The following is a 25692-nucleotide window of genomic DNA, read 5'->3' as shown; positions in this document are numbered from 1 at the left end:
GGTACGCCCTAGACAGGTCGCCAATCTGCTGCAGAACCACATAATCACAGTCAGAAACACATTTACACCTATAGGGTGTAATTATCTATTTAGAATTTACAAACTAAAAGCATGATATTGGGCTGTAGGAGGAAGCATGAATGAGGAGAACATGCAAACTCCACACAGAAAAGTCCCGTGTGAAATTCAAACCAGGGCCTTCTCACTGTGAGGTGAGAGTGCTAACCACTGCACCACCATGCAGCCCACCTTTTAGTTTCCTTCAAACTCCCCGGCCACTTTATTAGGTCCACCTTGCTGGTACTGGGTTGGACCCCTTTTTGCCTTCAGAACCGCCTTAATCCTTGGTAACAAAGATTAAACAAGATACTGGAAACATTCATCAGAGGGTTTGGTCCATGTTGACATGACAGCATCTCACAATTGCTGCAGATTTATTGGGCTGAACATCCATGATGCTGGTCTCCCGTTCCACCACATCCCAAAGGTTCTCTATTGGGTTCTGGTGACTGTGGAGGCCGTTTGAGTCCAGTGAACTCATTGTCATGTTCTAGAAACCAGTCTGAGATGATTCCAGCTTTAGGACATGGCGCCTTATCCTGCTGGAAGTAGCATCAGAAGATGGTCCACTGTGGTCAGAAAGGGATGGACATGGTCAGCAACAATACTCAGGTAGGCTGTGGCGTTGGAACCATGCTCAGTTGGTACAAAGAAAACATCCCCACACCATGACACCACCACCAGCAGCCTGAACTGTTGATACAAGACAGGATGGATCCATGCTTTCATGTTGTTCTGTCCCTACCATCTGGATGTGGCAGCAGAAATGGAGACTCATCAGACCAGACAATGTTTTTCCATCTTCTATGGTCCAGTTTTGATGAGTCTGTGTGAGTTGTAGCCTCACTTTCCCTTTTCTTAGCTGACAGCAGTGGTACCCACTAGTGTGGTCTTTTGCTGCTGTAGTCCATCTGCCTCCAGGTTGGACGTGTTGTGTGTTCAGAGATGCTCTTCTGCAGACCTCTGTTGGAACCAGTGGTTCTTTGAGTTTCTGTTGTCTTTCTATCAGCTGGAACCAGTCTGGTCGTTCTCCTCTGACCTCTGGCATCAATGAGACATTTATGCCCACAGAACTGTAAACACTAGTAGAGATGGTTGTGGGAAAAAATCCCAGTAGATCAGCAGTTTCTGAAATCCTCGGACCAGCCCGTCTGGCACCAACAACCATGCCTCGTTCAAAGTCCCTTCAGTCCCCTTTCTTATCCATGATGCTAACCATGACCTGCAGCAGATCGTCTTGACCATGTCTACGTGCCTAAATGCATTGAGTTACTGCCAAGTGATTGGCTGATTAGAAATTTTTGTTAACGCACAGTTGGGCAGCTGGCCTAATAAAATGGACAGTAACATTTTTCTTGCCCTTGTCCAGGCTAGAAAGTTCCCTGGTTTGTAGAAAAGTAACCTTCTAGAGCAGGCTGAGTGAAAAATGTCCCTCAGACCTTTGATTTGAAAATAGATGGAGCGAGGGGCACAGCTAACTTCTACATGATGTGACTGAGTGTGGGCTGCATTGAAGATTGAGTAAACAAAGAAAAAGACCTGACAAATATAAAGCATTACTGAACTCAAAGCCCTTGCTGGTGCAGAGGCAGAGTAGCTGACGCCCTGATCAGAGGATTCCAGGCTCATTGCCCTGCCCAGTGTCAAAGCGTCCTTAGGCAAGAGGCCGAACCCCACATTGCTTCTGCTGGTGGGAGACTGTTTGGCAGCAAAGCCACAATCAGTGTGTGAATGTGTGCTTGCGTGGGTGAATTGGACTGTTAATGTAAAGGGCCTTGGGCCTTAAAGTAAGACTGAAAAGCACAGTAAAATTTACCATTATTTTTGACACTGTTAGTCATGGTTTCATCTGCACCAGATCTTACACCTGATCAGCTTTCCTCTGCCAAAGAGTATCAGCTGAAACATAAGCTTTGTAGCTGAAGTTTGGCTAACCCTCATGCCTGCATACCTGAATCTAAACTACCTTAAATTTCCTTTGAGACCAGCAACACCGTCATCTAGATTCCAGTTTTTGTGACAATGCTGTTTAAAATAACAGAAACACTTCAACATTTTTAAGTAACAGTTATCTATCTAATTACTGTTTTTGTTATTACAATGCTTTTATCATTCTTAAATTTTGTGTGTGTTACTTAACTGATTTGATAAAAATGTTTAAACCAAAAACACCATCAGCTGGTTTTGTGCCATAAATTACTTTACTGTCAGAAGGGAAACCGTTTAACAATGGAATAAGGGATTATAATTGGCTAAGGCAGAGTTGTTTTTACTGGACGTGAATCAGAGCCAACTTTGTTTTATGCACTCACCCCCACACACACACACGCACACACACAAACACACACAAACGGGTGGAAGAAACAGCAAGTCCAGAGCAGCCCAATGAAAAGTTGGCATTTTCTATGAGGAGATGTTGTCTTTATATCATTGCAACATATCTCTGCAAAGCAGCAAGGGGTTAATCAGAAATTCACCTCTGAGTTGTGGGCTGGACTGTTGGCGCAGAGCAACCCCGCCCCCCTTCCTGTCACCCGTAACTTTTTTACATATCAACAGACAGCAAAAAGGTTTTCCTGCTCTTTAATTTTTTGACAAAAGTGAACAGATACCGTTTTGAAAGTGAGTTAAACTCTATTAAATGAATTTTAAACTCCAACAACCCCAGACAATTTTACACTACATCAGAAGATGATTGGAGTGGGACTTTAACCAGCGTCTGTAGAGACCAGCAGAAACTTCCTTTAAAAACATGTCTGTCTTACCAAAGCTTGTGCTTAACTCAGTCCAATGCATTCAATTTAAATTGACTTATATTATAAACACACACATACACTTATATTTTTGGGATGCTCAAAGGCCCCCTAGAGCAAGGCTGCCTGGGACATCCAAAAATATTGCCGTTTAAAAGACAGTAAAACACTGAAGCTGAGCTTTTAATGGAGCATTGAGCAGTGAGGATGATGGAGGGAGAGAGCAGGGATCAATCTGGTGACTTTACGATGGAAGGCTGTGAATGTGTCTGCTGTAAATTGTTTTGGAGAAGCTGCTGCTCTCAGGCAGCTTCCGGACTGATAAATGCGCACAAATGCACAGACTCATCAGCAGGAGGAAACCAAAACAGCATCTTCCCTTTGTTTCGCCCTGCAATAACTTTATGAAAGGGATCATATGGATTAAACTGCAAAGAAACGTTAGTAAAAATAATAAAGCTATCTTTTTTTCAAACACAAGGACATGAAACTTGACCATGGCCCTCTTCATATAAGCCTCTTCTGATGTATTTTGGACAAAGTTATTTATTAATTTTTTTTGCTAAACAAGAGTCAAGACCACCTGCAGAAGCTGTTTACAGCTTATTTATAAATTGTACAGTCCCAAGAGTAATTATTCATTAAACAATAAAATGATCTTGATGGCTTTTTTGTCAACAACAGAATTTCAATTTAGTGTACCGTAATTTCCGGACTATAAGCCGCTACTTTTTTCCTGCGCTTACAGCCGTGCGGCTTATTCAGTGACGCGGCTAATTATTGGATTTTATTGGCGACCGCCGTGTACGTATTTTTGGACACAGTGAATGGTTTGAATTCTCTAACAGCAAACACAAGTCATTTATTTTTCAACACACCTCTAAGCAGCCAAACAGCATGGAGCTCACTTCAGGTCTTAGACACTTCAGTCATGATTCAACAAAACGAAACACGCATGTCCAGCCGCATCCCAGAATCCTTTGGTGCCATTAGACCCAACGTGCACGTGATCGCCGCTACAATATGATGAAGCTTTCAAGTTAAAAGCAATCGTTAAAAGCAGCGTGAAAAAATCACCAACGGGTTTGGAAAAGCCGGTCAGCTGCGTGACGGAGAGAACAGCGCATGCTCAGGAGTGCATTTACCTCTGAGTCATAGTGACTCGGCTGGGCTGCACGTAAATATGTGGCAATAACATCAGCCTTTATTTTGTCGGGACACGACTGGAAACACAAATTGACGTGGTCGTTTTAACGGTTTCTAAGGACTGAGCAGAGATTTGCATTGAAACGCTCACAGCCTCCGTGTGAGCTGGAGACTGCGTGTCGTGTGAGCTGCGGGGCTGATGGCAGTCTGAAGGCTCCCACACGTAACAACGCATCCGCCCCCTCATACACAAAACGTACAGTATTAAGTCCGATTGCTCTGCACAGACACGATTTGCTCCGTTCACCGGCGCAATGGGGACGAAGCGCTCCTCCTTGAAGCCGCCCTGGCCAGAGCTGTCGGAGTAGATAGGAAGGGGAGACAAGGAGAGCGCAGAGGCGTCGAGCCATTGTGCAGGCTGCAGCCAGGGCTTACTCGAGACCCGCGGAACAACAGTGTTTGTTGTGGAAGGACGTTGGTTGTGACAAAGTCATAAGCATGGTGACGGAAGAGTGGTTATGTGGGCTTGTTCTGAATCTGTACAACCTGGAATCAACTATGAATTCTTCATAAATCCTGTCACTGCCTTCCGCCTGACCTGGAGAGTAGCAGGCTCAGTAATTTCAGTGAAGAGATGCACAGACTTCCATTTCTCTGGCCATCAGCTGCCACTTTTCTGGTGGGATGCAACCACATTCCATGACGTCAAAACCAAGCGACATTCTCTCCAGATTTCAAACCCACCTCCACTGGTTCTTCTGAGTGTAATGGACAAGAGGTTCTACATCTGATGGATGAACTTCACTCCCAATCCCCCCGAGAAACCTAAAGGAATCTCATTTCCACTTCACAGTGTGATGGCCTTGAGGATGGACCCTCTGTGAAGGTCCAACTATCGAGCGTTTGCCGACGTGCCTTTATCAGACCTGGACCAAGTTTGAGCCAGCCTGTCCACAAACCAGAGAGACGGGAACCAAAGAGATTTCACGATGTACCCTCTGTGTATGACAAAGATAAAAGACAAAAACCGCCGGGTTGCTTCTGGAGGGGTAGAATCACGAGAGAGGACAATCGGGAGGAATTCAGATATGCAGACAATATGGGAAAAGAACACAAGGTCATGAATTTGGTGCAAATGTTTGGTGTTTTCTCATGCTGCATGCCAGCTGTCATGAAGATCACACCAGCTTTGTTTCATTTTACTGCAGCCCACTGCTTCAAATGCCCTGTGAGAAAGACGATGCACCATGGATGCTTTCAGGAGCGTGTGCAGAAGAGTGTGGAGGTAAGATGGGATGTCTTCAGGACAAAGCAGACAAGCTGCTGAAAGGGTCAGGAGACCTTTTTCAGCACTGATATTTTCCCCACTCCAGTGGGTGCAGAAATGCCAGGAAGTGTTTGGGAATGATAAAGACAGTGAAAGGACTCATCGAAGGAAACGTTGAGAGCTTCCTGAACGGATGTAGAGTCGCTCAGCTAGCATTTGTCTTGTCTATGCTACAGTGGATGCTGTGCTTTAGGGAACCATTCAGCAGAAATGTTTTTTTGTTTTGTTTTTCTGGATACAAGTGATTCCAAACGTAAAACCAAATCAAGAAAATGTCTGCACAACAGCTGAGAACTCATTCTATACAAACTACAACATGTTAGACCCGGTTAATGTTAACTGAACGATTTGACAAAATCAACACAATGTCCCTGCAGAGAACGACATTTTAAATGTGAGATTGTCTAGTTTACCTACAAACATCCAAAGCAAGAACTTCGAATCTTCAGACAGGTGAGACAGATGTTTGACTCTGAGTTGATTAAACTCCTGTAGACTCCTATTACCTCCGGTTTCATTGTGTTCTCTGTTGTAAATCATGTGCAGCCTTACATTTTCAAGCTGCAGATCAGGAAGGACACAGTCAATCATTGGCTCTGACAAGGTAAATATGACAATCTGTGTTCGCAAACAGATCGCTGCTGGTTAGTTTAAATGCACCTTTGGTTATCGAACATTTTCAGGCACATTTCACCGGCGAAGATTCAAAGAGCCTGCAAGGATGCATCATTAGGGAATGCAGTTCTCAGCTGATGGTCCATGCAGCTGCTGTCCCACATGCCTGGAGATCCGTCAATATGTGTGCAGAAGCAAACATGGAGAGAAAACAACTGTGGAAGCATGAGTGTTTGAAAGAGAAATGTGAACTCAGGAAGGGGAAAAATCTGCTTTGCTTCCTCTGAAGAGGGGGCTCATCCCGGTAGAGGGTCCTCTGTGGAGGAGGATGCAGATTCTGAGCTCCAGAGGGATTCTGCCCTCATTGATGGCAGGATCAATGCTGGAATCTCTTGTTATTTCAGGCAAAAACAGATTTTCTCACCCAGATTGTGAACAGCAATAATAATCCAAAAACAGAATTGTCCAACAACCATGACAATCAGCGTCTGTCATCCGTGCACAGGAGTGCACGCGCAAATGAACAGCAGTATCAGTTCTTCTGAGCAGTGAAGGACACAGAACATTGATGATTAGATCACAAAGGGACGCTCAAACATGCCAAAGAACCAGCTCCTCGTCTTCACCGTGGATTCTGTGAAACGTTTGTCTTGGACCCAAACTCTCAGAGTTTCTGTTTTCTGTTTCCGTAAATCAGACGTCACATCGATCAGAGGGACGAATCTGAGGCGTCGACCAGAGCTGCCCCTGCAGGGAAACAAAGAGCTGGACAAAACACAGCCATGCATGCATGTGTGTGTGTGTGTGTGTGTGTGTGCCTGCGTGTGTGTGAGAAAGCTGGCTGTAGTTAATGTGTAATGTCAGAGCGCCTCCAAGTGGCCACACTTGGTTTCCTGTCAGCTTTCTTTTTCTTTCAAAAACCGTGTGAACTCACCCTTTATTTTAATTTTATCATTAACAGTTTAAATACAATCTGAATTGAATTTGAAAAAAATAGTAGATATAAAGCTAAAAATATTAGATTTATTAGACAAACTGTTATACTGTTTGATGAATTAGATTTTAATAAAAAATGTAAACAATAACTGACATAATCATGAATGTCAAAATGTGTTGTAATCCTTCTTTAATCCTTTAAAATTATTAATTATTTACATTTTGAAAAAGCTTTGTTAATTTTGTATCAAGTCTAAGAGTTTTGTCCAAACAAAATGATTCAACTGCAAAGTAAAAAAATGTGACAATCAAGTTCTCATTATTATTATTGTTTTTGTTTTTAGTAATAATAATAATAAATTATATATTATTTATATAAATACAATCTATTGATATTTCTAAAAATAGTTTTAGAAAACAAAAAAGATCAAAACTTAATTAAATTCTTGAAAAAATTCTGCAGCCACTGAAAACTGCTTTTCCGATTTTTTATTTGACAAAATTACCAAAAGTGTCTGGAAGAATTTTAAATAATACAGAGGACAATAAATGTGTTGTCATAGTAAAAAAAACTAAATGAATTAACTGAATGAATTAATTAAATACTGTTTGTTGTTTTTTTTTTTGTTTTTTTTAAAAAAAAGGAAGATTTGACTTCAGGAAAATGTATTTTAATAATTTAAATAATTAATGAATAATAAATAATAAATTCAATAATTGCCTTAAAATAATAATACAAAAGTTAATATCCCTTTATATATACTTTATATATATATAATTTCTTCATTTTTGTTTAGATAAATCTTTGCCAGTTATCACAAAAATGAATGTAAAATCAAAATACATTATTTTTGGATGGATAGGATGTTGAGGATTGCATAAATATGATTGGATTTTTTTTTTCTGATCCCTGCTTCATTTATGAGGCAGTTAACAGCTAATTCATAAAGAAACTGGCTTGAGCGTTATCATCGAGGAAAAGTTCGGGGGGGTAATCGAGGCAAAGCAAACCTGAAAACCAAAAAAGTCCTTCCTGTCCTGAACTGATCAACTGGTTCTTTACTGTGAGGGGCTCACATAACCTTCAGTCCTTTTCATTTAATTAAATTAAATAAAAAATCCCCAAACACATAAATACAACTCTATTATAGTGACAAGTTGAATTGACTGAAAGTCTAACACTGAAAAGGGAAAATGCGGTTTCACAGGAAACTCTGCCTCTGACTGAAAACAGAATCAAGTCATTCCACAGAGAAAGGTTTGTTCCCTGAAGGTTAGTGTTGCAGAAAACCCTTGTGTGACCTCTGGAGTTTCTTTCGACCTTTCACTTTTTACTCTCTTGGTTTTGTTTCTTGAGTCTCTAATTCCACATCCATCCCATCAGCAGTGCAGGAGGAAAGCCATCTATTAGAGGACACATTGTAATTGGCAGGCCGCCTCTGCAGGGAGATGGGCCTTTTTGGAAATAAAAGAAAATCCTGCTTAATTAATGGTGGCATCAATCTTCGTTTAGTCATAATGGCTCAAAAGCAGCTCATCTCTTGTCTGAGTAATAAGCATGACACAACAAACCCAATGACAGAGCAGAGGAAGTAAGAGAGTCTGTGAGGAGAGGGACTCATGATTGTAACCAACAGCATTTCTTTGTTGTGAACAAACAGCTTGATGATTGTCAACTCACACAAAATCAAACTGTTTTGGGGTTCTATTATTACTGAATTGGTCTGTCTTTGTCCGTCTCACCCAGAATTCTGGCTGTTGAGGTTTTCTTCTACACTGTGCTCTCATCGATATTGTACTATTAAATAAAGTATTTTAGTTTAAGGCTTTCGCCTTTTTTTGGGATAAGACTTTTTACCTAAACCTCGACAAATATATAACAATAAGAGAAGAAGCCTCTTCCAAAAAGTGGATAAAGACTCAGCAGTGATGAGCTGAGGCTGAAATTCTGAACTAACGATGATGGGCACCTTAAATTCAAAATTAACTTTAATCGAAAGAAAAAAACTAAGTTAAACAGCGAATACATGCAAACCAGCTACTTTGAAAGTTTCATTCTGGATTTTATTGATTGTTGGTAAACTTTAAAGATTACTTTGTGGAAAAAATATTTGGCACAAATAAACCGATACCTGTTACTAGTCTTCTTATTAGTGATTTTTTTTCTCAAGTATATTATTTGTTATCCTAAAAACACCTAGCCAGGTAACAACTTTAATGCGCAAGGTAATAACACAAAACCGTTCATTCTAAAATCACCCAGTCATGCCGTCCTGTGTCGTTGCTACGGCAACAAGCACAACTCACGGCTGATGGAGCAGTATGCTGTGAGCTGGGGGGTGTTTCGCCACAAAGCGTAACGTGAAGTAACTCATCTAATAATCAAAAATACTCAGAAACGACAAATAAACGTTTATTTTCTCATTTATTAATTAGTAATCAATACTTTATTAGGGAACCAAAATTGTTATCTATATTTTCATACCTTGGTATCGATACTGAAACAGCTCTGCTGAAGGTAACACAATAATATTAAAATAATTGATCATCTTTCTTATTGTTAACACTGGATCATGTCATTGGTTTCACAGGAACAGCAACAATTTAGTTTTAATGTACTCTAAATGATGAGCACTTCTCTCACACAGCAGAACCCGTCTTGGTGTACCACAAGGCTCTGTAGTTGGTCCAATACTTTTGAATTCTTCTTTTTGAATTTCTATATTAATGCAAGAGAATAGCCTCAAAAACACAAAAATCTCCTACTTTTTCTTTCACCAGCTTTAGTCTTCTGTTCTACTACAACAATAATGGCAATCATTTTAGTTTAGGCACAAATCAGGAGCATCCTACTGTCTCTAAGACACACGGAGACATGAGTCCATAAATGTGTTGCCTTGTCATCACTGGTATTCAGTCGGTTCCTGAACATAGCTGTAACCACCAGCTGGTCCAAAACACAGCATCAGAGTTCAGATGTTGTGAAGTTTCCGCTTCTCGAGCTTCTCTTTGTTGCTGTCTGTTAGGAATAGAATAGAATATCAAATTACCAAACATTTATTTGTTACAATTCATGTTGCTGCTCCTGATAGTTCCTGGCATTTCCTTATCTAGAAAGGAGGCAGAGCCTTCAGCTATCAGGCTCCATCCTGATGTAACAAACTCCCTGCTTTGATTCTTCACTTGAAACTTTTCTTTTTGATAAAACCGATGGCTACGGTGAACCTGAGTGAATGTAGAAACGTTGATAGCTGAACAACAAAATGATTTGGACCTAAGTTTTCAATACCTCCTTTTCCCCTGTTAGTCTCTTCTGATCTTTTCATGCTTTACTTAACGTCACAGAGGCTCAGACGAGAACAGATAGCATCACCACTGAAGTCCACACAGCCTTGTCACCCTTTTCTCTTTTATTGTCTCCTCTAATGGGGCTTTTTGTGGCTTCATTGGCTTAGCTGTGTCCTGTTTGACGTCCACATCCTGTCACTATAAAACTGTCATGATGCCCATAAACTGACAGCCCCGGCTTCTCTGATCTTCTTTAGCTCTCTTCAAAAACCCGCTCAGGTGGCCGGAAAAGAAAAAAGGGGCCCGGAGAATGTGTCAGTGTCAACTTGATCCCATGTGAGTATTTTGGGATGAAACAGTTGAAACAAAGATTTAGGATTCAAACAGACAGTTCCTTAAATTGTACTTAAAGAATCAATTTGATGAAAATTAGGTTTAGCAGTGAAGCAAAACAAATACTCAAGGCCATGTCACACACCCACGATGTACATTTTGCGCATTTTCCACGTATGAAAATCTGGTCTTTCATGATACATGTGCGGAATATGTAATTCAAAAGGGTTTATTGCGTCCGTCATTGGCATTGGGCGCAGATGTCTGTCGGGGGTTTCGGCCAACGGGTGGATTCGATTTAGATCTGTTGAAAATTTTTAGAATTAAACAGTTTACGCCTAATTTATACGCAGTTACACGAAGTTCCCTGCTGCCTCGCAGGTCGGCCTTGGCAGGTCGAAGACTATGGGGTAAACCCAGGTAGTACACCCGTTGTGGAGAGCCGTGCGATGCCTGCTGGCACCTCCTGCACTCCGATGGCACCGGCCGTCTCAGCTAGTCTTTCCGCCGGACTCTGCCAGCAATGCCAGGAAGGGGGTCCTGGCACTGGACACTCCAGGGTCTCCCTCACCACGACCTGCACCTGGAAAGTTCAGAAAGACTCAGGTGCAGAATCCATTGTCTCCAGAGACAGAAGGATGCCAGAATACGCAATTATTATGCAAATTTTACACAATTGTAAGTTATTTTTGTGACATGCACACGCAAATTTGGGGCTTTCCATGACGTATGTCTAACAGACTTTTCACGCATGAACCACTGATGTATATTTTTTATATCGCGTATACATATTACATTCAAGCAACCTAATTGACGAACCAATCACTACTGAATAGTGCATTAATCACGTGCTGTTCATGTTCTACATTGGTTTACGTGTTCTTTGCATGGTTTTTTTCATACTTCTTCCGTGTTTTTGGCGTGGTTCGTCGTGACACATCTGTGAAAATTTCACGTAAAAAAACAGAACTTTTCTCACTTTTTCCACATATATTCAAGTATGACCAATTTCCCTCCATGCACACATCTACATAGTGGCTGTGTGACACGGCCTTTAGTCAGCCATCAACTGTGAGTTTTCTGACTTCAAAAGATGAGAGAGGCATTAAATGTTTAGTTTCACTTCCCCGATGAGCAAATGTGGAGGGAAGGAATCCTGAAAACCACATTTAAATGTAACAACACGTAAATTGCTCCGTAAAATAAGTACTTGGTCACCTACAAACATGAAAGCTTTCTCGCTTTCAGAGAGCTTCTCCTTTAGGAGGTTCTTCTGTCGTAATGTCACCTGTTTAAACTGATTATCTGCATAAAAGACACCTGTCCAAGCCCTTAAACAGGAACACTCCAAACTCTATTATGGGCGAGACCACAAAGCTGTCTAAGGACACCAGAAACATAGGTGTGGATTAGTCTGGGAAGACTAGTTCTGCAATAAATAAGCAGAAGTGTGTGAAGATCTCCACTACACAATACAAGACTACTTCCTCAATATTTGCCTTCACACAAGATCATGTTCAAAATAACCACAAGTACGGTGAGTAAAAAAACCCCAAAGCACTCAGTCAATGACCTGCAGAGAGCTGGAACCAAAGTACTGAAGGGTACATCAGTAAGAAACTACACCACCAGGGACACAAACCTTGCAGTTCTGTATAGCCCCCCCCCCCCCCCCCCCCCCCCTGCTAAAGTCAGCACACGTCCAGTTCTGTCAAAAGTAGAGATCATCTGGATGATCCAGAGGAGGACTGGGAGAAGGTCATGTGGTCAGATGAAACCAAAAAATAAAAGTCTTTGGTATAAACGCCACATGCCATGTTTGAAGGGAGAAGACTGCAGAGTTACTCCCCAAGGACATCATATTAACTGTGAAACATGGGGGTGAAAGTATTATGCTTTGAGGCTGTCTTTCTGCCAAGGGGAGCAATGCTTCACAAGGCTTTGAGTGAAAACCTCCTTCCAGGAAAAACATTGAAAATGGAACATGTCTGGATCTTCCAGCATGACAACGATCCCAAACACATCTGCTGGGTGACAAAGGAGGGGCTTCATAGACAGCTTTTCAAGGTTCTGAGGTGGTCCAGCCGGCCCGATTCAATAGAGAATCTGTGGAAGGAGTTAAAAGTCTGACATCAGCTCAGTTCAAAACTATTCTTCCCACATCTAAAGTCCATCGAGGATCTCATCAAAGATCCATCAAAGTTTACACAACTGAAAAATCCTGTCTCAGACTGCAGGACTACCTCTCTGTGTCTACCTTTTAGTCCGATGGACACCTCTTTGTGGAACCATTTTAATCCTTTAAAAAAAAGAGTCAAGCACTTACCTATGGTGATTAATTAATCAACTTATTAAAATGTGGACGCAAAAATGTGTTGGTCTTGTTGTCTCCCTCCAGAAATATGGATGACCTTATCAAGTCTGGTTCTGGGTCAGACAGTCAATGTTCTCCAAGTGCGACTTCTGAGTAAAAAATCGGCAAAACCTCAAATTGTACACATTGCTTCCGAACACTAATAGCTTCACCGAACATGAGCCACAGATAGCAAACCAAACGCTGAGACCTCAAACGAGAAGCTGTAAACGGAGAGCGTCTGGATCAAAAAGAACCTGTAACCCACAATTTTGATAAGCTGTCCATCGCTAGTTTAAATGGATCCAGCACAGCCCATGTGTCTCATATGTACTATTCTGATTATGATCTTAATCAGGCTACTATGATCAAACCGTAGTGTTTAAATGGCCATGTCTTATTCAGGATTTGAGCTCCTTACATATATGTTTAAATTATTGGTGCATGTGTAAACATTAACAATGTTAGAGTATGTTTATGTCGTTTTACCAACGTAAACTATACATCCCAGCTTTGGGAGGAGACAAAATTGCCCAGGAAGAGCCTCCAGATGAAGTCTGTGATGTCTGAGGCTGACTCCAGACATTTCAAACTTCATTATGCTGCTTAGAGACACTCGTATCATGAGGATTTATCTCTGACCGCCTCTCACTGTTTGTCTCCAGTTCTCTAACCTTTTGTGTGGCGTTCAGACACCGCCTTAGGTTCATGCCTAACTGTGTTTGTCTTCCTCACTCCCCTGATGTCCTCTCTGCTCAGCTCCAAGAGGTAATATCAGTCTGTCAGAGGGAGGAAAATGGAACAGGACAGTGGCAGACAGAGGAAAGACAAGAAGAACACCCTGTCAGTGAAGACAATGAGGCATTTGAAAGTGTCTATTCCATTTCCTGCCCACCTACATACTCTAACAGCACAGTTCTCACAATAGAAGCCATCCCTCTGTTGTCACAGCTCTTAGCACACACCTATTCCTTGCTCTTTTGCAAACTTAAAGAAAGCTTTTGTTGACTTTGTCTGGTACATTCAGAGGAGCCTTGTTTAGACAAAAACATGATGAATCTACTGAGGGAAATATGGTCGGAGAGTGGCACTGACAGAGTAACGCTACCTTCATGCTCTTGTCTGGCTTAGTGGTCTGGTTTCCCTCTCACGGCCTCCAAACTCTGTTCCTTCTGCCCTCGTCCCCTGCTGGATCTGTGCTTCATTCAGGTGAACCAGCAGGGGGAGACCCTTTGAAGAAAGGCCACCAAAACAAGGATTGATGTAAGTTAGGACATAATTAGAAAATAAGTTTGTCAGGAATGTGCTTCCATCTCTGAGCTCTAGAGCAGCGGAAACCATCTTTATTCTGGTTGGATCTCACAGGGGCTGCTTCCTGCAGATCTCAGAGCTCTGCTGGGTTGGTGAGCTAACAGCAGATCTGATCCGTGTTTGGGTCTCACACCGTTAAACCCATTATAAGCTATTTGAAAATCTATTCTATCTGTAACTTTTCTTGAGTAAAGGCCTAATAACAGCATTGGTGTGGCCAGTTCTCCTTGTTCTGGTCCAAACTCTAGCAGCAGAGTTGTCACAAAGATTTCCTGCTTCATTTTTAGATTTATTTCTTAACCTTAGTGGATATATTGGTAGAAGGATGTTGGAGATGGAGCTGCCTGGCAGGAGGGCAAGAGGACGGCCAAAGAGGAGATATATGGATGTCTTAACAGAGGACATGAAGTTGGCTAATGTTAGGGTAGAAGATGTTCATGATAGAGTGAGGTGGAAAACGATGATTCGCTGTGGCGACCCCTGATGGGAAAAGCCAAAAGAGAAAGAAGATTTCTTAACCTTAGTCCCACTAAGAGCCTATTTATGTATCAGTTTACTCTGTATTGGTACAATGCAGTAAGAAAATATACAAATGATACCATTTTAATAGATAACTTTCAGAAAACATGACTTAAGGTTTCTATGTGGTTACTCTTGAGGGCTTATTGCAAAGTCTGCTTTCCGCCCATCTATCTTCTAAACCTGCTTGGTTCCTGTTTAGGGCCAAGAGGATACACCCTGTACAGTACAGCAGTCCATTGAAGGGCAACACAAAAAAAACAAGCACTCAGACTCACCTAAAGGACAATTCAGAATCACCAACGAACCTATGAATCATTTTCCTGGACTGTGAAAGGAACCTGGAGGGCCCATAAGCATTTACATGATGAGAACATGCTAACTCCATACCAAAAGGACCCAGCAGGCATTTGAACCAGGAACCTCTCATTGTGATGCAACAGGGCTAACCACTACACCACCATGCAGCCACTACTGCTCTGGATATAATTGATGTAACGCTACAACATGGGCGGCCGTGGTGCAGCGGTAGGGGGTTCGACCATGATCATAAGATAACAGGTTTGATTCCCGCCTTGCACGCCCATGAGTCGAAGTGTCCTTGGGCAAGACACTGTACCCCAGTGGGAGGTTGGGAGGTTGGCACCAGTGTTCAGCAGCAGAGCCATCATCAGAGTGTGAATGTGTGTGTGACTGGGTGAATGGGACTGTGACTGTAAAGCGCTTTGGGCCTTGAAGAATCTAGAAAAGCACTATGTAAGTATACACCATTGACAACCATGTGAGGTTTTTTTTAAAAGACAAGACGACTTTTAAGGAAAACCTTTAGAAGCCTCCAGCTGCTTGGATCATGGTGCATCTCTGTTGCGATAGTGGTGTGAACTACAAAAGACGAAAGACCATAACCAGAAAACCAGAATTTAAACCATCAACTGAGACATGACTCAACAAGAGAGTGAGAAAGGAGTCAAATTGAAAATCAAACACAGACAGAAAACAGATTAAAAACCTGAAGCCTGGATTAACGATGAGCAGAAAAAGCAGATACCAAAAAAAACCAAAGAGGAGCACAAAAGGAGCTGAGACAAACCAGAGGGACATATGCTAAGTAACCAAACCCAAAGGCACCAAGCCTCACTGTTTCAAATCTTTACAGAAAGCCTCCTGTTTGAAGAGAATAACATCCATTATTTTGATATTAACCCATCTCTTTTGGTGACTTAGTGCTCGTCTGCTTCATGGTTCATGACTGCAGTGACTGACTTACTATTTCGTCTCTTACCAGAGGTTCCAGTTCAAGTTATTTCTTTCTTGTCTGTCTCCTTCCTCTCAGACCTCAACCAGTCCCAGCACACGGTCGGTCTCACCGAGTATGCTTCTGTGGCAGTTTTTTCTCTCCACTGTCATCTCTTGCTTCCTCATCAGACAGAAACCCCGAGTAATCCATTATAGACCATTATCACACATTTAGGATAGTCTGGCCACACTGGACTGAGTTGGAATAAAACATCTGGAATGGAGCCCGGGTTAAAGCTTGTTGCATTTGTGTACCACCTGTAAGATCCACATACCTGGACATTAGGTTTTGGGTTAAATTTGGGTTAAATGACCTCAGTTATTCCTGCTTTACTGGGACCCTGCAAAGAGGGCTAGCTCGAATATTAGCTTGGGTCTAAAGAGCTTCAACCTGCGTCATGAAGTGATGCTTTGTAAGTAAACCGAATTGATCTGAATCTAGAGATTCTGGTTGCTTGAGTTTCTTGTGTTTGTTCCAAGACTTTGACCCTCCCTCGTTCTGTCTCCAGGGCTGCTGTGGGTTAATGAGGTCTAAACTTGGACCCTCGTTCCTTCACCCAGCTTGTGCTCACTCGCACAGCTTGTTCTGTGTGTGCATTTGTGTCTGTGCACGTAAGGATGTCTGTGCATTGTGCTGTTGCGTGCATGTGTCAACACAAAGAGTGAAGTTAATCCAAAACTCTCATAAATATGCATGTGGGCAAACAGCCCGCATGGGTGCATGTGCGTGCGTCCATGTTCACCGGAGCAGTACGAGCCCCGCTGCCCTGAGGCACACCTTTTCTGCTGAGGTATTACCCTGTCAAGTTGAAACAAACCGTGTGCGTGTGCACCTTTGTGTTGGCACAAAAATCTTTGAGGCACAAATGACACAGCCAACCTGCTTCCTCTATCCCCGCAAAACCGTGATGTCAATGAGTAACCCAGAGATAACACCCCCCCCCAAAAAAAAAAAAGCATTTACACACACCCATGTACTCACCAGCGTATGCCTTATTGTAGGTAAAATATTTAAAAGCTTTATTTTTTTGGTAAACAGTCTTGACCTACAATCCAATCCAGCTTCGTTTGTGAGGAAAGTCTCCATTTCAAGAAGGTTTGGTACAGACTGACACCCCAAGATAACCAGCTCAGCTACAACCATCTCAATAAAACACAGCAATGAAATAACGGAACATAAATAAATCGTCACCTAAATCGTATCTATTCTGGTGCCTCTGTGTTCCCGTCCTTTCACCCCGTGTGACCGAGCTCGTGTGTTTGTGGCTTAGTCTGCTTCAATCCAAGCTGTCAGATCATAGACGTTTCTTCTTCTTCTTTCCTTTGTCATGCTACACCTAGTCTATGATACCAGATTTGTTTGGGGTTTTTGCTTCTGCCACGATCAAACCAAGTCCCAGGTCTGGACCTCACTTTCTCAAACTATTGGAGCAGCTACATTTACATTTTTTTAAACAAGATTCAGTAATAGTAGTAGTACAAGATGTATTTCAAATCAAATCAACATTTACATGAAATGAAATATAAGTCTACACAAGACTTTGAAAGTATGACTTGAAAGCGGAATGGAAGAAGCTTATGCTTATGAGAATCCAATCCCCCACTCAACTAGCTTGTAACAGAAAACAACAACATTAAACAATTTGACACTATAACGCTAGCATACGACAAACACAAGACAAAGACAGACAGACACGCCCAAACACTCTGACCATAGACCACACCCCCTGTAAAAGAAAAGAAAAGAAAAAGAAAAAAAGCTGTAAAAAGGAACAAGAACAAAACAAAGCAACAACACGTGTAAAAACGTGTAAACACATATAAACCCGTTTCTTCTTGTGTCCTGAAACAGTTGTTTACTTTAATAACTAGCATTAGCTCTTAGCTTTTTTAATGACCTTCCAGATTGCATCATTGTTCACCTCCAGACAGGTGACTAAATAACTTTGCACACAAAACCACTAAGAAATGTTTATTGTGATTCTATTTCAGAAAGCCCAGCGTGAGCCGGCAAATGATTTCAGGTCACATGACCAAAAACTAGTAATAACTAAAGGGTTTCGTGTCACGTTTAAAAAAGAAAAGTGGAAACAAATAGCCTGAAGGGCCTGACGGTTTTATGTGAAATTCACTTGTGGCAGTATTACTTTTTGAACCCTGCAGCAGCCTGCCTGTGCCAACATGGTCACATGTTGCCTGTAAAACGTTTGTGGGTTATGAGTGGGACGTTTGGGGGACGCAGAACTCCATGCAAATGAACAGAAATCACATGACAGCTTAGACGCAAAGACGTGGTTCGGAGGGTCAAATTTAAAAACTGAGACTGGAGTGTTAGCATGTCAAACTGGTACTTCTACATCAAGGAGTAAGTTCAACAGACTGGTGATAGGAGGCTTTGCAAGCTAAACACGCTACATTACATCCACCATCAGAACCTGCTAAATCCCTTCCGGGGTCATGGGGCGGCTGGAGCCAGCCCCGATACGGGTGGGCAAAGGCGGGGTACAACCTGAACAGGTCCACAACATTACATGAGAAACTGAATATTATATATTTTTTTTGAACAAGGCAGTACAATGCTTTAAAGTATTCCCTCGTTTATCATGGGGGTTGTGTTCTAAAAATGCCTCGTTTCTGTCTTGTTTCAACTCTCAAAGTTCAAACCTTCATAAAATAAATCCACTATTATGGAATGAAAACAAAAATCTGACCACAATCCGAGATTTATGTAGATTTAGTAGCCCTAAACTGAGTGCATTCCAGAAAAATGGCACAGAGCAGATTGATTGACAATACCAACAGCCAATCAGGACACAGAATAAGGAGGGAGGAAAAATGTAAGTAAAATTCACAGAAAAAAATTATGAAACATTTGAAAGTGAACCACGATATAGCGACGGAACACTATGAATATCCTCAAAATATCCTCTGGCAGTTCTCCTCCCCCTCTCCTTTCTGCTCTGCTGTACTGATTGGAACCAGCTGTGGACACTCACCTCATCTACCACCAGCCTTTATAAGGAGATCCAGCCCCAGCATTCATCGCCAGTTCGTTACTCCTAATGGTGCTTATGTCTAGTCGCCAAGTTAAGTCTGGTATTCAAAGTTACCTAGTTTCTTACCTCACCTTGTCGCTCCACTCTCAGGTTCTTCACCACGATTGTCCACCTGGTATCCTCGTCTCCACGCTGCTCGATCCGTCTTGCTCCAGCCACGCTACTCAAGCCACGACAGGTTCCTGCCTCACTCGGTCCTGCCACGCCACGACTCCAGTCAAGAATCACGTCAGCCACGAAATCCTCCCGCCATGCTTCGTATCCAGCGCCGACGTCATTGAAGCATCGGCAAGACTGCTGACTTCCTTTATTCATTCTACGAACTTTTGCTACGCCATCATCTTTACGTCTTGGAAGAATAAATCTGTTAATCAACTACTTTGTCTGAGTTTTCTACGGGTTCCAGCTTCTGGGTCTGCCACATCATATACCTCATGACACCGATGTCTTTATTCCTGGTGGTATAAACTTGGACCAAAGATGGATAAACCACAGAACCTACACGCTTTTTGAGGCCAGTCCACGAGAATTGGTCAGAAGAGGGCTGGCAAAACCGTGAATGCAGAGAGATAAACGTCCATGAATTTAAAAGCAGACACATTTAGCTATTAATGTTGATGAGATGCATGTAGAGTCAGTGACGCTAAAACCCAAGTTACCCCAAAGTAAAACGGATCTTCCTCTTTGAAATTGCTCCAAAGCTTTACTTAATAAAAAAATTTATTTAACCTTTATTTTACCAGGAAGCCGTTTGAGATCCAATCTCTTTTTAAGGTGAGAGATCAGGCCAATAGGCCTTAGCACATAAGATCATAAACAATGCTGCAAACTTCTGATCAGCAGACAAATGTTGGGACCAACATTGAGATCAGAGAACTCCGGCTCCTGCCGGTGACTTTCTAACGTTCTGTCCTTGTAAAAGTTGGATCTTTTTTTCTTCCTGCTGTTGTTCGCCTGTGTTTTTCTAACCAGACTGATGGCCATATTAATATAAAGTGATGCTCAATTGGGTGAAGTAATGTTGCATGGACAGCAAAGCTTCCAGAGACTGGACGATCTGTCATCCTCTTCCAGGCCTGAGGGTGACAGTCTGTCTCCACCCTCACACTAAATGAAACAGGTTTACAGTCAACTGTGTGCATCAGTCTGTCTGTCCACCCGTTGACATGTTCCGCTGCTCAAGGTCGTCGCTCAAACATGAGCTCTCCTGATCCAAGACAATAGGTAACAACCAAAAGTCTACAAATTGAACAGCCTCTGCAAAATGACAGCAGTTCTCTGGTGGTTTCACACTGTTAGCATTGAAGAAAAGCTGTTCTGCCGGATCGGACCAGACTTACATGACTTACACAAGTCACCATTTTTTCCTGTTTTTCTAGAATTTCCAACTCCACAACAAACAGTTTATCGATTCCTCCGATGCTTTATCTCCAGATTGCAGCATTGATGTATCAGTGGATTGAACTGAACTATTCACTTCTGCATCAAAAATACATTTTTACAGCAACAGATTCAAAATCAAGGAGAACTTATCCCACCACAAGAATTTTCCGTCCGGGCCAACACGAAAGATTTTCAAATATGATTAAAATGAACCAAGTTTGTCCTCGATTCCAAAAGGGGGGTTTATTCAGACATACCTCTGGTTTGCCTGAAGATTCATAACCCCTCTTGTTAAAGTAAAATCTGTCCAACACAAGAGGCCTTCAACTCTCATCTGTCTGCTCAGCTGTTGACAGGACAATTTTGAAAAAAAAATATTCAAACTCGACGCTCCAGACAATCATGTCTGGTGTGAATGCAGCATCAGGAGGAGAAAATAAAACACAAAAATAAATTAAACAATTTGGAGTTTAGACTTTTTCTTCATCGTCTGGACAAAAACAGGCGGTCAGAGGTGAACTTTCCTTCTGAACTTTATTTAACCTATCATATCTCTTTCCTTCAGTCAAGGTCTGCTGTTGCTATGACAACGTGTCTTAACGTGATTCAAACAGTCAGATTTTTGTGAAAAAGCAATTTAAAACCAAAAAACCCAACTAAATTAAATAGATATTTTTTTCATAAGTGACTGTGGTGTAAGCGGGACAATGACCTTCGAGGTTTCCTTTGTCAGAAATTAACGGGCCCACATCGTCTGTTAATTTCTGATGATGAACACCTCGTCGGGCATCATCCCTTCCTTATACTTCAATGGAAAAAAAAAACCTGGATATGATCAATCAGAGCTTCCATAGTCTGTTTTCTTGTTGGTTTGAGGGGGTAGTCTCTGCTGTGGGGGCAGACGGCAATAAATGTGCAACAAATAAACCTCCTAAGCAATCTTCTTTTTAATAAAAAATGGTTTAGTGGTTGGAAGACTTGTTGTCGGAGTGACCGACATCTTTCTAATGAAAGACGAACCGCCTCTGTTCCCCTATCAAAGCACAACGACCTTGTGGTCAGATTTTTCTGAAATACCTTTCTAACTAAAATGTCCAGACATTCTCCTTTTTTGCATCACACCCATGGAAATAATTGCTCCGAAAAACTCACAGTAAAAGCTGTGGAGCCCTCTGAGTGTCAGTCAGAGGAGAGTAAGCGATCAAAGGTTCGATTTCTTCTCAGACAGGTAGCCTGCACATTTGAAACAGAGCGGAGGAACAATTACATGCACAGAGCAGACTCCCACAAATTAGTATTCCAGCCATCTCATATCAGGCTGACGGAGAGAAGGGGAGAGCGAGTGATTGCTGGAAGGCCGGAGGGGAGAAAACACACCGTTTTCCAGCTGATTAAGTTTTCCAATTTCATTGAGACACCACCGTAACCTGCTTCAATTAAAAGACCACTCCAGAGACAGACACTGCGTGTGAGCGAGGAAGTGTTACTGCGTGTGTGTGGAGAGCTGATGGTTGTATTTTATTGAGTGGAAAATTGAATCAAATTGTTTCTATCAAGCAGTCTGTTCTAGTCTTCTCAGTTTGTTCTCCTCCTCACTTTCTCCTCTGAAGGCTTTTTTTCTTCCTCGTTGGCCCTTCTCCTTCCTGCTCCTCATTACGTTCACTCCTTTATTGTCCTTGCTCCCTCCCCAGGTCTGCTTCTTCAGCCGTCTTCCTTTTTTGACAAAATTATTTGCGCGACGCTACAACAGCGAGACAGCAGCGGCAGCCGCTCTAGGAAGCTGCACTAAAAGCTAATGCCAATTTCCAGGTTTAATGCAGGAGCGGTGCCTCATTTTAATGTGAAAGTATGCTAATTAGCACTAAAAGCAAAACCTCCAGAGACAGAGATGAAACGTGGACAAACGCTGGGAGCAGTTAGGCGTGTCATTAGTTTGGAAAGTATTTCATTATGAACTAAAGTAATGGACAAACCTACAATTTAATGAGAATATGAAATGTGGTTGTCAACATTATTACAATTCAACTGCACTTACATCTGAACGGATTTTTGCCTGAGAGGCTTTTCAGTACAGTTATTGTGCGGCTGTGTGTGGCGCATTCAAAGAAACCGACACCGTTGGTTCAAGTCCCTCCGAGTTTTATTTCCTTCTGTAATCCGGAGACGGAAAACTTTTAACCACAGGTCAGATGCACAGATGTGTGTGTGTGAGTGTGTGTGTGTGTGCACACCTGGCTTTTACCTTTTTCTATCATGTCTGTTGGAAATATGTTTAACCTTTGTGCTATCTTAGATGACCCCCCCCCCCCCCTTCCATTGAGGTGTTCTCCCTACCATGACAAAGGTGGATAAAGGTGGAAAGATTTCATGTAATCCATGGACACCAGTGAAGATCACAAATCATTGAAATAAAAAAAAGTTTAAAGCACTGTCTAGTGGGTCTAGATGACCCAACTCCCAATGTTAAAGTGCCTAGGATAGCACAAGGGTTAAAAAATCCGAGGATCTGAGTCAACGTTTTCCTTTTTGTGTGGTGTTTCTGTGTCTGGTGAGCTGATCCACGTCTCAGATGTTGAACAGATGTTTGTCCTTCTGTCATGTGCACTGACTGTATATGAGAACTGGACTGAGTGGCCCCGCCCCCCTGGCGTTACAAACAGGAAGTGGCACTAAGAAGCCAAAATCTTGTAGACTTCTAAATAGAAATAAACAGCTGTTGTTCAGTCACTCTTTTGCTCAGAAGAACCGTTCTGGATCTTTTTTTATACATTTTCTTGATAATCCCAGTTTATTCTGTTTTTTTTCTTTGACAGTTATTCAACATTTAAAACATTTGATTGACAGATTTTGTGTGGCCCCCTTTCAACTGGTAGGGGTGTGGCCTTCCAATCAGCTCACACCTGATTGGAGAGAGCGGTTGCCATAGAAATGATGACTCAGACCAACCACAACTCACTGACGCTGTCTGGTTCCAGTATGGCGGCGTCCGTCTCGTGAAGAAATGGCGACTGAATTGACTCCAATTGGTTGGAGCCAGAAGTAAACGGTTTTTCTGTCAATGGTCGTGTTTTTAGACAGACTTTCCATTCTCTCTTGTGGCCTTTTTTCCGTTGATGGAGGACATTTTTAAAGAAAATAAAATCTTTAAAAATTGCATTTCTGAGGATTTCTCTATTCAAATCACTGTGAATCAGGAGCAGAAGAAAAAAGCTGTTTGAAAAAGAAGCTTATTTGTGGCGTGGAAAACACACTGCGCAGGCCACAAGGGAGGGAATTCGGGGTGGGGCTGCTCCGCCCACAACTCAGAGTTGTATTACTAATGAACTCCTGCCGCTCTGCAGAAACTATGTCCTGGAAAAAGATGCAGGTTTTTGGATTTTAGCAAAAAAAAAACAAAAAAAAAAAAAAACATCATCATAATTAGAAGACACATTAGAAGAAAACACTTCTATTTTAGTGTAAATATTATTTTATATGAAAGTCCATCAGGAATGGATCACTTTTCAAAACCTGCCTCAATTTGATGAACTGTAACATTTGTTGTCTAGGGTTTGCTGTAGGAAAGCAAAGTTCAGTCAGAACCAACAAATGAATGTGCTGTGATTGGCCTCCAGCTATGGAAGTCCCTTGATAAACTCAACGCCCAAATCATCAACACAAGTATAGAACAGATAGAAAATGCTTCCCTCAGCATCAGTTCAGCAAATAAGATGAATGAAAATCACCTTCATGTGAAAATAAAAACACAGTTTGTGAAACTGTCCTGTTAGTTTAACTGAATTGTAAAAATCTTTTAAATTTTAAAACAAACCTTTTTTCTTGGCTTTAAATTGAATTCTTGAATATACAGGCACCAATTGAGGAAAGCAAACTTTCTACGTTCATGACTGAGTCCTGGTGATAACTTATAAGCCCTAAAGTTGAAAGTTGAAAGCTAAAAAAATTGGAAAAACTTTACAGCTATTTCTCTTAATCCTGATTAGGTGTATCTACAAACTCTAAAATTAGATGCAAAACCAGCTTTTTTAAGGTAAAGTTGGCCCAATTAAATCTAAAATCCTCATACTCGAAGAATGTCCCACTGCTTAAAATAAATCTAAAATATATGCAGAATTTGACAGATAAAAATCACATGTATCTACTTTTTTCATTGTTTTTGTTTTAAAAATTCTGAGAAAGGTCTTAAAAAATAAAATATTATACCAAAATATTTCTCAAAAATCTTTCAAGCAAAAGGTTTGATGTTAGTTATAGAAGAGCACAAAGTTTTTGATGAGTTTGAATCCTTTTACATTCGTTTTTTTATGAGAATAAAACCAAAAGCACAGGATTCCAATATAAACCTTTTGAAACTAGAATTGTTTGTAAAACACGCTGAGGATTTGGTGTGATTAAAAATTCACAGAACAGTCGGGAAATCTCGTGTTCCTCTTCTGTGCAGCTGTACTTCGTTTGACTTTGCAGGACTGGAGGGTTTGACCTCTGAACCTTCCCGCTCTATTTTTAAGCATCGTACTCGTTTTCTGGCTCCAGATTCGATCCGTGTTGTTTGCTCAGCTTTCATTCACTGAAAGTGTCGGGACACTCCTCAAGCCCTGGAGAACAAGCGCTGGAGAGTCCCGTCCGGCTGTCTTTTTGTGCCCCCTCTTTTCATTTTTGCTGCAGCTCTTTTGTTGTTTTTCTGCAACACAACAGTGTGTAGCATTGATGCAGCACCAGAAAGGTGAGTGTTTTTTTTTGTCTATCCTCGTGGGGAAGTCATAAAGCAAAGCCATCTGCAGTGCATCTTTCTGCATCTCACACTGCTTCCTGATTGCTCTCCGGTCTAGCCCGACTCCCCTGCTGTGAGTTTTCCATCTTCCAGCAGAGAATCTCCTACTGGGATCTGCATGTGTGAATCCAGCATTCTGATGGAAAACAGAAGAGAATGTCATCATCTTACAGCCAAACAATGAAATAAAGCAAGCTTTTGAAAGGAAGACTAAAGCAAAGGTTGCCTCTTCAGAAATTGAGATCTCTGTTGTTGTCATTTTAGAATAATGAATTGCATCTCAAATATTTGACACCGCTCAAGTATATTTGGTTCCATGTAGTACAGTAGTTAAAATACAGTTAAATAAGCTTTGCAGATACAGCAGGGGTGTCTGTCCTGTTTTTTTTCCATCTGCTCCTGCTTTTTCTCATTGGTTGAGCACATTATTGGCAGCAGCTGGTGGAGCTAAAAAACCTGACAAACCTGCAGGACACCAACGCTGCATGTCTGCGATTGGACACCCCAATGCTCGTGTATGCTTTTCTATTCGCTTGGTTTTCATC

Source organism: Oryzias latipes, chromosome 8 (assembly GCF_053564925.1).
Source record: "Oryzias latipes strain Hd-rR chromosome 8, Olatipes_Hd-rR_3.1".
Lineage (NCBI taxonomy): Eukaryota > Metazoa > Chordata > Actinopteri > Beloniformes > Adrianichthyidae > Oryzias > Oryzias latipes.
The sequence above is the reverse complement of the archived record's forward strand: the minus strand, read 5'-3'. Positions refer to the sequence as shown.